Source organism: Elephas maximus, chromosome 7 (assembly GCF_024166365.1).
Source record: "Elephas maximus indicus isolate mEleMax1 chromosome 7, mEleMax1 primary haplotype, whole genome shotgun sequence".
Classification (NCBI taxonomy): domain Eukaryota; kingdom Metazoa; phylum Chordata; class Mammalia; order Proboscidea; family Elephantidae; genus Elephas; species Elephas maximus.
This window is the reverse complement of record NC_064825.1, coordinates 123684584-123696984: the sequence shown is the minus strand read 5'-3', so window position 1 is coordinate 123696984 and position 12401 is coordinate 123684584. Positions and strand designations below refer to the sequence as shown.

At 37.5% G+C, this 12401-nt stretch overlaps 1 pseudogene; it reads right to left on the bottom strand.

Moving 5' to 3' along the window:
* Positions 1–3515: 3515 nt before the first annotated feature.
* Positions 3516–3805, bottom strand: LOC126079617 (60S ribosomal protein L37-like; annotated as a pseudogene).
* Between the last annotated feature and the right edge of the window lie 8596 nt (positions 3806–12401).

Here is a 12401-nt window from a genome sequence, read left to right as displayed (position 1 = left end):
GGACTGACACAGTGGTTGCAACAACGGACTCAAGCATAGCAACAATTGTGAGGATGGCACAGGACCGGGCAGTGCTTCGTTCTGTTGTGCATAGGGTCCCAATGAATTGGAACTGACTTGATGGCATCTAACAACAACAAGTCTGTTCCATTGATCTATGTACCCACTCTCTCCCCAATATGATGCAGTCTTGATTACTGTAGACATATAATAAGTCTTGAATTCAGATAAGGTGATTTCTCCCACTTTATCCTTTTTTAGTATCATCTTAGCTATTCTTATTCTTTTGCCATTCCATGTAAGTTTTAGAATAATCTTATCTATATCTATAATAAATCTGAGATTTTGATAGAAATTGCATTAAACCTTTATATCAATTTAGGGAGAAGTGACATCTTTACTATTTTGAACACAGAAAATCTCTTCAGTTTTTAGATCTTTGATTTCTTTCATCAGTGTTTTTTCATTTGACGTATACAAGTTCTATACATATTTTGTTACACTTATACATAATGATTTCATTTCTTGAGTAACTGTAAATAGTACAGAACGTTAAATTTAGATTTCTACCTGTTAATTGCTGTTACGTTGTTGCTGTTAGGTGCCACCGAGTTGGTTCCAGCTCATGGTGACAGTGTGTACAGCTGAATGAAACACTGCCTGGTCCTGCACCATCCTCACAATCTTTGTTATGTTTGAGTCCATTGTTACAGCCATTGTGTCAATCCATCTTCTGGAGGGTCTTCCTCTTTTTCGCTGACCTTCTACTTTACCAAGCATGATGTCCTTCTCCAGGGACTGGTCTCTCCTGATAACATGTCCAAAGTACTTGAGATGAAGTCTTGCCATCCTTGCTTCCAAGGAGCACTCTAGCTGTCCTTCTTCCAAGACAGACTTATTTGTTCATCTGGCAATCCATGGTATATTCAATATTCTTCACCAACACCATGATTCAAAGGCATCAATTCTTCTTTGGTCTTCCTTATTCATTGTCCAGCTTTTGCATGCATATGAGGTGATTAAAAAACCATGGCTTGGGTCAGGCACACCTTAGTCCTCAAAGTGACATCTTTGGCTTTTAACACTTTAAAGAGGTCTTTTGCAGCAAATTTGCCCAATGCAATATGTTAGTGCTTTAAGTCCTCTTTGCTTTCAGCAAGCAAGTTTGTGCCATCTGCATGTTGCAGGTTGTTAGTCTTCTGCCAATCCGGATGCGGTGTTCTTCTTCATATAATCCAGCTTCTTGGATATTTGCCCAACATGCAGATTGAATAAGCATGATGAAAGGATAAAACAATGCTGTACACCTTTCTTGATTTTAAACGATGTAGTATCCCCTTGCTCTGTTCAAACAACTGCCTCTTGGTCTATGTACAGGTTCCACATGAGCATAATGAGTGTTCTGGACTTCCCATTCTCTGCAATGTTATCCATAATTTGTTATGATCCACACAAATTCCTTTGCACAGTCTAAAAAACACAGGTAAACATCGTTCTGGTATTCTCTGCTTTCAGCCAGGATCCATATGACATCAGCAATGATATCCCTTGACCCAAGTCCTCTTCTGAATCCAGCTTGAATTTCTGGCAGTTTCCTGTCAATGTTGGATATCCCGGTGGTGTAGTGGTTAAGAGCTACAGCTGTTAAGAGCTACGGCTGCTCATCAAAAGGTCGGCAGTTCAAATCCACCAGGCACTCCTTGGAAACCCTATGGGGGCAGTTGTACTCTGTCCTATAGGGTCGCTATGAGTAAGAACCGACTTGATGGCAACGGATTTTGTTTTTTTGTTTCCTGTCAATGTATTGCTGCAACCACTTTTGAATGCTCTTCAGCAAAATTTTACTTGCATGTGATATTAATGGTATTGTTTGCTACTTTCCACAGTCTGTTGGATCAACTTTCTTTGGAATGGGCAAAAATATGGATCTCTTCCAGTTGGTTGGCCTGGTAGCTGTCTTCTAAATTTCTTGGCATAGACGAGTGAGTACCTCCAGCTCTGCATTCCTTTGTTGAAACATGTCAGTTGGTATTTTGTCAATTCCTGGATCATTATTTTTTGCCAGTGCCTCCAGTGCAGCTTGGCCTTCTTCCTCAGTATCACCAGTATTGCTAGTATACAGAAATGAGATTGATTTTTGCATGTGGATCTTGTATCCTGAAACTTTGATGAACTCACTTATTAGTTCCAGAGTTTTTCTTTTTTCATTTCCTTGGAACTTTCTACATAGACAAGGATGTCATCTGCACTAGGGATATTTAATCCCCTTCCAATTTACATACCTTTTATTCCCCTTTCTTGTCTTATTATTTTGGGTAAAACTCCCACTACTATGTTGAATAGTAGTGGTGAGAGTGGACATTCTTGCCTTGTGCTCAATCTTAGGGGAAAATATTAATTCTTTCACCATTAAGTATGATGATAGTTGTAGAATTTTTGTAGATTTCTTTTTATCATTTTGAGAGCTTTTTTAGAGAGTTTTATTTTAAATGGATGTTGAATTTTTTGTCAAATTTTAAAACTCAGTCGACATGATCAAGTGATTTTTCTCCTTTAGTTCTGTTAGTTTGGTGAATTACATTGATGAATATTTAAATATTTAACCAGGCTTGTATCCCACTTGGTCATATTGTATAATACTTTTTATATATTGGTGAATTATATTTGTTAATATTTTGTCTAGAGTTTTTGGATCTGTATTCATGAGGGATATTGGTCTGTAGTTTTCTTTTTTTGGTACTGTCTTTGTACAGCTTTGGTATCAGGAGATAGTTGCTTCCTAGAATGAGGTGGGAAGTGTTTGCTCCTCTTCTACTTTTAGGAAGAGATTATGTAGAATTTATATTAGTTTTTCTTAAAATATTTGGTTGAATTTTCCAGTGAAACCATCTGGGCTTGGGAATTTATTTGCAGGAGGTTTTTAATTATGAATTCATTTAAAAAATACTTATAAATCCATTAAAATTATCTTTTTCATATTGGGCTAGCTGGTACTTTCCAAGGAATTGGTCCATTTCATCTAAGTGGTAAAATTTATGCCTGTAAAGTTGTTGGTGGTATTCCTGTATTGTCATTTTGATGTCTTCAGGATCTGTAGTGTTGTCTCCTGTTTCCTTCCTGTTATTAGTAATTTGTTTCCTTTCTTTTTTTTTTTTTATCTTTGTTGGTCTTTCTAGAGGTTTATCAATTTTATTGATATTTTCAAAGAACCAGCTTCTTGTTTCAGTTATTTTTTCTATTTTTCTGTTTCATTGATTTCTACTCTTTATTTTCTGCATACTTTTGCCTGCTGTGGTTTTTTTCCCCCCCCTGGATTCTTGAGGTCAGAGCTTATTCATTTAAGGTTTTCTCTATTTTCTAATGTAAGCATTAAATGCTATAAATTTCCTTCTCAGCACTGTTTTAGCTGAGTTACACAAATTTTGATATGCTGTATTTTCATCATCATGTAGCTCAGTACATTTAAAAAAATTTTAATACCAGAACATTTATTGCACAACTAAGGTTTGAACTCCTTAAGATGAACTGGATGCTGCAACAGCTGCCCTCTTGGGTTTAGATGTTGTTCCTTCACAGAATCCGTGACTGAATCTGCAGTATACAATTTTTAGGTGTCTCATTCAACCAGTACCAGTGGTCTTTCATCTTTTAGCCTTGGCACTCTAATTAGACTTCCTCTTGCACTTGGCAGGGCAGCCACATTTGCCACAGGTTGACCTCTGAAGGTGGTAGGCCTTACAGCCATAGCGGCGGCACAACGTGTCTTATTGTGGCGCTTTCCAAACGATTATGTTCCCTTTGTCATTTTGTTTCTGCCGCTGAGACCCTCAATACATTTTTAAAAGTTCCCCTGAGACTTCCTGTTTGACCCATGGATTATTTATTAATGTGTTGTTTAATTTTTATCCTTTCTTCTTAAAAGTTACCAGTATGTTGACTTCTAACAGGTATTTGTTTTACTTGCTTTGATTTTTAAGCAAATGGTACTCTGAAGCATGTAATCTTTTGTGTTTTATAATTTTGCTCATTCTATTTGTGAGAACCAACCATGTTGTTGTATGTTGTTAGGTGCCATCGAGTCCATTCCAACTCATAGTGACCCTATGTACAACAGAACAAAACACTGCCCGGTCCTGTGCTATCCTCACAGTCATTGCTATGCTTGAGACTGTTGCTGCAGCCCCTGTGTTAGTCCATCTCATTGAGGGTCTTCCTTTATTTCACTGACCCTCTACTTTACCAAGCATGATATCCTTCTCCAGGGACTGGCCCCTCCTGATAACATGTCCAAAGTACATAAGACGAAGTCTAGACATCATTGCTTCTAAGGAGAATTCTGGCTGTACCTCTTCAAAGACAGATTTGTTTATTCTTCTAGAAGTCCATGGTATATTCAATATTCTTCATTCAAAGTTGTCAATTATTCTTCAGTCTTCCTTATTCATTGTCCAGTTTTTCCATGGATATGAAGCAATTGAAAATACCAGGGCTTGGGTCAGGTGTATCTTAGTCCTCAAAGTGACATCTTTGGTTTTTAACACTTTAAAGAGGCCTTTTGCAACAGATTTGCCCAATGTAATGCATCTTTTGATTTCTGAACTGCTGCTTCCATGGGCATTGATTGTGAATCCAAGTAAAATGAAATCCTTGACAACTTTGATCTTTTCTCTGTTTATTGTGATGTTGCTTATTGGTCCAACTGTGAGGATTTTTGTTTTCTTTATGATGAGGTGCAATCCATACTGAAGGCTGTAATTGGCTCAGTAAACTCCCTTTAATCCCCTGCTCAGAGGTCGTTCTTCATAAAGACTTATGCCCTTTTATATCCCAACGGAAGAATAATTCTTTCTTCTGTCCTACTTCTGGAAACCCTGGTGGCATAGTGGTTAAGTGCTATGGCTGCTAACCAGGAGGTCAGCAGTTCAAATCCACCAGGCACCCCTTGGAAACTCCATGGGGCAGTTCTACTCTGTCCTATAGGGTTGCTATGAGTCGGAATTGACTCGATGGCAGTGGGTGGGTCTTACTTCTATTTTTCTTCTGTTAATGCATGTATCACACTGGATAGTCTTATTACCTATTTGTTTCCTCCCCTAGAATTAAAAACTTCTTGTGTTGAGGTGCCTTATTATTTAGTACTCCAAAAACCAAACCAAACCCAGTGCTATCGAGTTGATTCCGACTCATAGCGACCCTATAGGACAGGGTAGAATTGCCCCATAGAGTTTCCAAGGAGCGCCTGGTGGATTCGAACTGCCGACCCTTTGGTTAGCAGCTGTAGCACTTAGCTACTATGCCACCATGGTTTCCAGGGTTTAATAAATGCATTGACACAGAGCAGACAATTAAAGTGTGTTGAACTGGAAGAAATAAACTGAGCACTGACGTTTTTAGAACCAAGAAATCTTTACAGTATAACAATTGGTGAAACATCTTGGGAGACAAAGGCAGAAAACAAAACGCAACAGCACATTTAAAAGAGAGCTACGTGTACCCACTGACATGATAAATATTGCTGACCCAAGGTTTTCTGAAGTAGTGTTCCATATTAGAAGAGCGAGTGATTCTGAATTCAGAACAAACTGCCTGAGAAGTTCTTATTCTGGAAAGTCAGTTTGTTTTCTTTAAAAAACAATTGAACTGATTATCCAAGAAAGGAGAAGGAGGTGAATGAAAGGAGAAGAAAGCATAGACTTCAGGGCAGAAAGGAACTTTAATGAGAGAAGAAGCCAAAGAAGAACAATGAAGGGAATGCGAATTGGAGGGCTTTTGATTCATACTTCATTCAGGTAGAAGCTAGTTCAGGTTAAAAAAAAAACAAACAAACATAGACTGTGAAATATGCTGTTTACTTGTAAGGATATAAGTTATTTAAAGTTTTCCTGAGAATTATACAACATTCTCCAGGTCTATATAGCCTGCACTCTACAGACAACAAAAATCTTTTCCTGTGGTCTCTTACAAAAGCTGTTGTGGAGAGCTGACATTACTGAGTACCTAGTTAACAAATTCTTCCTTGCAATAATCTCATGTTTAAATAGAGAAAAGCTTTTCCCATGGGCCCTAGAAAAATATGTGCAGATCAATTTCTTGAATACTGAGGAGAAAAGATCCAATTTGTTTTCCATTTTCCTTTGCACAAAATCTATGGGTTTGTAGCAGCTTTGTTATAGATACATTATTATGGCCCACATCAGGTACCAGCACTGGGAAAAAAATCTCACATTTCTAAGGTTTTTAAAGAGTGCTCTCAGCTTCCTCTGCAGTAGCTATGGAATCTCCATGTCTTTGATTCTGGAAAAAAAAAAAAATTAGCCTCTTACAAATCATGTTTCTTAAAATTACACACGTAATGAATGGATACACATTATGGATACACATTTATGTGGATACACATAAAACACATTAGTGTTTTAAAATGCAAACAATACTGATGGTCATGGAGTAAAAAATTAAAGTGTCATTTGCAACCCTTCTTTTCCATAAACTCACTCTCTTAGTTTCCATTAGACTACTTTTCAGTTTTGGTATACTTCCAGAGTTTTATAATAAAAATAATCATGGTTTTCTTGAACATGAACAGATGCCAGGACCCCAAAAGTCCCCTTCTCATGACAGCTCCCAATTACTATCTATTACTTTCCTATAAAGGTAAGTTCTATCTTGACTTTTAGGTAATCAATTCTTTCTTTTCTTTCTAATTTTACCAACTAGGCTTGTATCCTCTAGTTTCGCCTAGTTTTAAACTTTATATAAATGAATTTATAATGTATGTATTCTTTGAAATCTGACTTTTTATATTCAGCATTGCATTTGTGAGATTCATCCATATTGTTCAGTGTGCTGGTATACAAAAAAAAAAAAAGAAACTCATTGCCATCGAGTTGATTTCGACTAATAGTGCCCCTACAAGACAGAGTAGAACTACCCTATCTGGTTTCCAAGGAGGAGTGGCTGGTGGATTGGAATCTCTGACGTTTTTGGTTAGCAGCAGAGCTCTTAACCACTATGCCACTAGGGGTCCAGTGTAGATATAAAATATAGTTCATTTAAATTGTTATGTAAATTCTATTAGAATAACATATCTCATTTTATTTACTATTCATCCATTTGGGTTATTTCCACTTTGGGGCTATTATGAATAATACTGCTATAAATAGTTCCTGGAAGTATACGTTGGTACATATGTGCATACATTTCTGTTGGATGCATACCAAGGATTGAATTTACTGATCAGAGGGTATGTACATCTTCATCTTTTGTAAATAATGCCTTCAGTGTTTTCAAAGTTGTTGCAATAATTTATACTCATGCCAGGAGTATGTGAGTTTTTTTTTTTAATCCATAATCTTTACCAACACTTGGAATTGCCAGTATTTTGAAATTTAGTCATTCTGTTACTTAATAGTATCTCATCATAGTTTTTTACTTAGTTTAATATTATTGAGACGGTTGGACTTGTGTCTGACATTTTGCTATTTGTTTTCTATGTATTACATGTCTTTTGTGTTCCCTCTATATCTTATTAATTTTTTATTAAATAAATACTTTCTATGTTTCATTTTAATTCCTCTGTTGATTTTTTAAAAACTATATTTTTGGGGGTTTCTTAGTCATTACTCTAGGGATTACCATATGCATTTTAATCTATCACAATCTACTTCAGATCAATACTAATTAAGTTCATATTTAAAGTATGTAAAATACAGCAACATTGTTCCAATATAGCTTTATTCCTTCTCCCTTTCTTTGTGCTGTTATTGTCATATATATCCATATATGTTATATAGTAGGAGCTCTGCTGGTACAGTGGTTAAGTGCTCAGCTGCTAACCAAAAGGTTGGTGGTTTGAACCCACCAGCCTCTCCGTGGGAGAAAGATGCGGAAGTCTGCTTCTGTAAAGATTACAGCCTTGGGAATTCTATAGGGACAGTTATACTGTGTCCTATAGGGTTGCTGTGAGCTGGAATTGACTGGACAGCAATGGATATATTTTATATTCAACATTACAGTGTTAAAATTATTGCTTTCTATAATCCTAGCTCTTAAAAAGGTTAAGAGAAGAAAGGAAGAAAACATATTTATCTATAAAACAAGGGTTGGTAAACTATGGCATGTTGGCCAAATGTGGCCCAATGCCTGTTTTTGTAAATAAAGTTTTATAGGAACAAAGCCATTTCCATTCATTTATGTATTGTCTATGTATGCTATAGGGTCGCTATGAGTCAGAATCGACTCGACGGCAACGGGTTTGGTTTTTGTTTTTTTCTATGGATGCTTTCATGGTATAAGGCAGAGTTGAGTAGTTGTGACTGATGGAATTAAGGTTGCTAATCAGTTAACCTTAAAATAAGGAGATTATCTTGGATTGTTTGAGTGGGTCCAACTCACTTTATGCAATTGTCTTTTTAAATCAGATATACAAAAGATTTTTTATAATCATCTGTGTAATTCTTTTTTACTGGTACTTCTTATTTCTTCGGTAAAGAGGATCACATTGGTGATTATAAGAAGAGTATAATCTAGCATAATTTCTTTATTCTGGAGTCCCTGGGTGGTGCAAATAGTTAACATGCTGGGCTGCTATCTGAAAGGTTAGAAATGAGTCTACCCAGAGGCATCTTGGAAGAAAAGCTTGCGGAAAAATCGGTCATTGAAAATTCTATGGAAGACAGTTCTGACACACATGGGGTCACCAGGAGTTAAAGGTGGCTCAAGGGCAGCTGGTCCTGATATTTGAGTTCTATCTGATGTAACTTCCTTTCAGTCTAAAAGAATTTCATTATTATTTATTGTAAGGTAGTTCTGTTAGTCACACATTTTCTGTACTTGTTTATAATGTCAATGTTATTTCACTTTCATTTATTTTTAACATCTAGAATTCTTGACAGTATTTTTCCCAAGCACTTTAATATGCTATCCCACTACCTTCTGGCCTCCATCGTTTCTGATGAGAAGCTGGCTGTTAATCTTATGTGGTACTCTCCTACAGGTAGTCTCCGGATTCCTAAGTTTGTCTTTAAGTTGAATTTGTATGTAAGTTGGAAGTTAGGTATGGTTAGTGTCTACCATCAGTAGTCAAATGTTTGTCTTAGTATGTAATATATAGTGTACCTTTCTATGCATAATAAAAAGTAAAGAAATACTTCTAGATACACTGTTGTTATTGTTAGGTGCTGCTGAGTCGGTTCCGACTCATAGTGACCCTATGCACAACAGAACGAAACACTGCCTGGTCCTGCACCATCCTTACAATTGTTGTTATGCTTGAGCTTGTTGTTGCAGCCACTGTGTCAATCCACCTCATTGAGGGTCTCCTCTTTTCCGCTGACCCTGTACTCTGGCAAGCATGATGTCCTTCTCCAGGGACTCATCCCTCCTGACAACATGCCCAAAGTATGTAAGATGCAGTCTCGCCATCCTTGCCTCTAAGGAGCATGCTGGCTGCACTTCTTCCAAGACAGATTTGTTTGTTCTTCTGGCAGTCCATGGTATATTCAATATTCTTCACCAACACCACAATTCAAAGGCGTCAACTCTTCTTTGGTCTTCCTTATTCATTGTCCAGCTTTCACATGCATATGATGCGATCGAAAATACCATGGCTTGGGTCAGGCGCACCTTAGTCTTCAAGGTGACATCTTTGCCCTTCAACACTTTGAAGAGGTACTTTGCAGATTTACCCAATGCAATGCGTCTTTTGATTTCCTGACTGCTGCTTCCATGGCTGTTGATGGTGGATCCAAGTAAAATTAAATCCTTGACAACTTCAATCTTTTCTCCATTTATCATGATGTTGCTCATTGGTCCAGTTGTGAGGATTTTTGTTTTCTTTATGTTCAGGTGCAGTCCATACTGAAGGCTGTGGTCTTTGATCTTCATTAGTAAGTGTTTCAAGTCCTCTTCACTTTCAGCAAGGAAGGTTGTGTCATCTGCATAATACAGGTTGTTAATGAGTCTTCCTCCAATCCTGATGCCATGTTCTTCTTCATATAGTCCAGCTTCTCGTATTATTTGCTCAGCATACAGATTAAATAGGCATGGTGAAAGTATACAACCCTGATGCACACCTTTCCTGACCTTAAACCAATCAGTATCCCCTTGTTCTGTCCGAACAACTGTCTCTTGATCTATGTAAAGGTTCCTCATGAGCACAATTAAGTGTTCTGGAATTCCCATTCTTCGCAATGTTATCCATAGTTTGTTATCCAGATACACTAAAACGTCTTTAACGTAATACAGTAACATACTGTATTATAACGTAATACAGTAATAATAATGTTTCATGTCTGTTGCAAAGTAGCACCATTGTATGTACCTTAAATTTTTAATGTGATAGGCTTTTCGGGGCTGGTTCATAACTATGGTTGTATATCAGTCAGGCACTCATAACCCAGGGGCTGCCTGTATAAGGAGAGTCATTTATTCATTGTGCTTTTAAGATATTCTCTTTTTCATCAGTTTGAATCCAAGGTGTCTAGGAGTGGATCTCTTTGTGTTTATTCCACTTGAAGATCACTGAGGTTCTTGGATGAACAGATTGGTATTTTTCATTAAATTTGGGATTTCTGACCATTATTTCTTCAAGTTTTTTCTGCTCCCATCCCCTTTTCTGAGACTGCCATTATGCATATGTTGGTACACTTAATGGTGTCCCAAAGGTATCTGAGGCTCGTTTCCTTTTCCTTCATTTTTTATTTCTACTTTTCAGGCTGGATGATCTCTATTGTTCTATCATCATGTTTGCCGATTTTGTTTTCTGACAGCTCAAATATGCCATTAAGTCACTCTAGTGAATTTTTGTTTTTGTACTTTTAAACTCTAGAATTTTCATTTGGTTATTTTTTTTATAATTCCTTCCCATTTTAATGATATTCTCATTTGATGAATCATTGCCGTCAGGCTTTACCTTCTTTTAAGAAATATGGTTTCCTTTAGTTCTTAGAAAGACTATCTTCTGACTGCTTTTTTCAAGTATGTGGGCCACTCTTTCCTGTCTCCATGTAATATGTCATTTTTTTTTTTTTGCTTAAAACTGGGTATTTTAGATAATATAACAACTTTGGATTCTGATCGCCCCATCTCCCCTCAGGAGTGGTTGTTATTACTGTTTTGTTTTTTAGTTACTTGCACAAATTGTGGAAACCTTGATGGTGTAGTGGATAAGTGCTACAGCTGCTAACCAAGAGGCTGGCAGTTCAAATCCGCCAGGTGCTCCTTGGAAGCTCTATGGGGCAGTTCTTCTCTGTCCTATAGGGTCACTATCAGTCAGAATTGACTCTATGGCAGTGGGTTTGGTTTGGCATGAATTGTGTGGAGTGTGTTTCTCTTGCAGTGTGTGGCCCCTGCTATATCTACTCATTTTATTTTTTTTATTTTTAAGCCTGTCTTCCTAGAGTTTGCCCTGGTCAGCATAAGCAGCTACCTTTTAGTCAGAGGTTGTGCTTAAACACCTTAAGCCAGTAAGATTTCCACCCTTTCCTAATGGATCAGTGTAACTTGAGGAATGCACTCAAAATTTAGACAGTTTACAAGTATGCCCACTTTTTGTTTGCAAGGTCTATTGTTCATTCAGGGATGAGTAGTTCACTAAGGCCCTCTCCAGTTTGTTATTGTTAGCTGCCATCAAGTTGATTTTGACTCATGGCAACCCCACGTGCTACATAACTTTCCATAGAGTTTTCTGGACTGTAATCTTAATGGAAGCAGATTGCCAAGCCTGTTCTTCCAAGGTGCAGCTGGGTGGGTTCAGACTACCAACATTTAGGTTAGCGTTTGAGTCCAGATCATTTGCACCACCTAGGAACTGGTTTGAGGAACGTTTTCCTGGTTTCTTTAGTGTGTGCTTAACCTTATGCATGTTTATGATCTTCTAGACCACGAGGGATAAGTAGGATATTATCAAGGCCCACTTGGCTATCTTGTTCTCTGGATCTCATTAAATTTCTGCCTGGTCTGTTGGTCAATTTCTTGCCCCAATTAGTATTTCAATCTCAAACTAGATGTGATGTTGATCTTTCCTGTTTGCCACTGAGATCACTACTGTTTTTAATAATACCTCTGGTCATGGAGCTTTCTATGCTCTGCTCCACATAAAATCAGCCCTCTTTAGCAGTGAGGCTGCTGGACCTCACTGTCTGACCTACCCAGATAAACTGCCAGATAAACTGGAATTGGGGGCAGGTGGAATGGGAGCAGCCCCAAGCTAAAACACCAGAGATCCACTGTTCTTACTGAGGTTCAGATTTTGTTGAATAAACACTTCTCAATTTGTTGTATGCCCTTAGGCAATTTCTAGAGCCTTTAAATGGTTGTATATTGAAAATCTGGTGCAGTTTTATCATTTCTTTTTAAGGAGAAGATGATGCCATGGCCACACTCAGCCATTCTGGAAGTCTCAC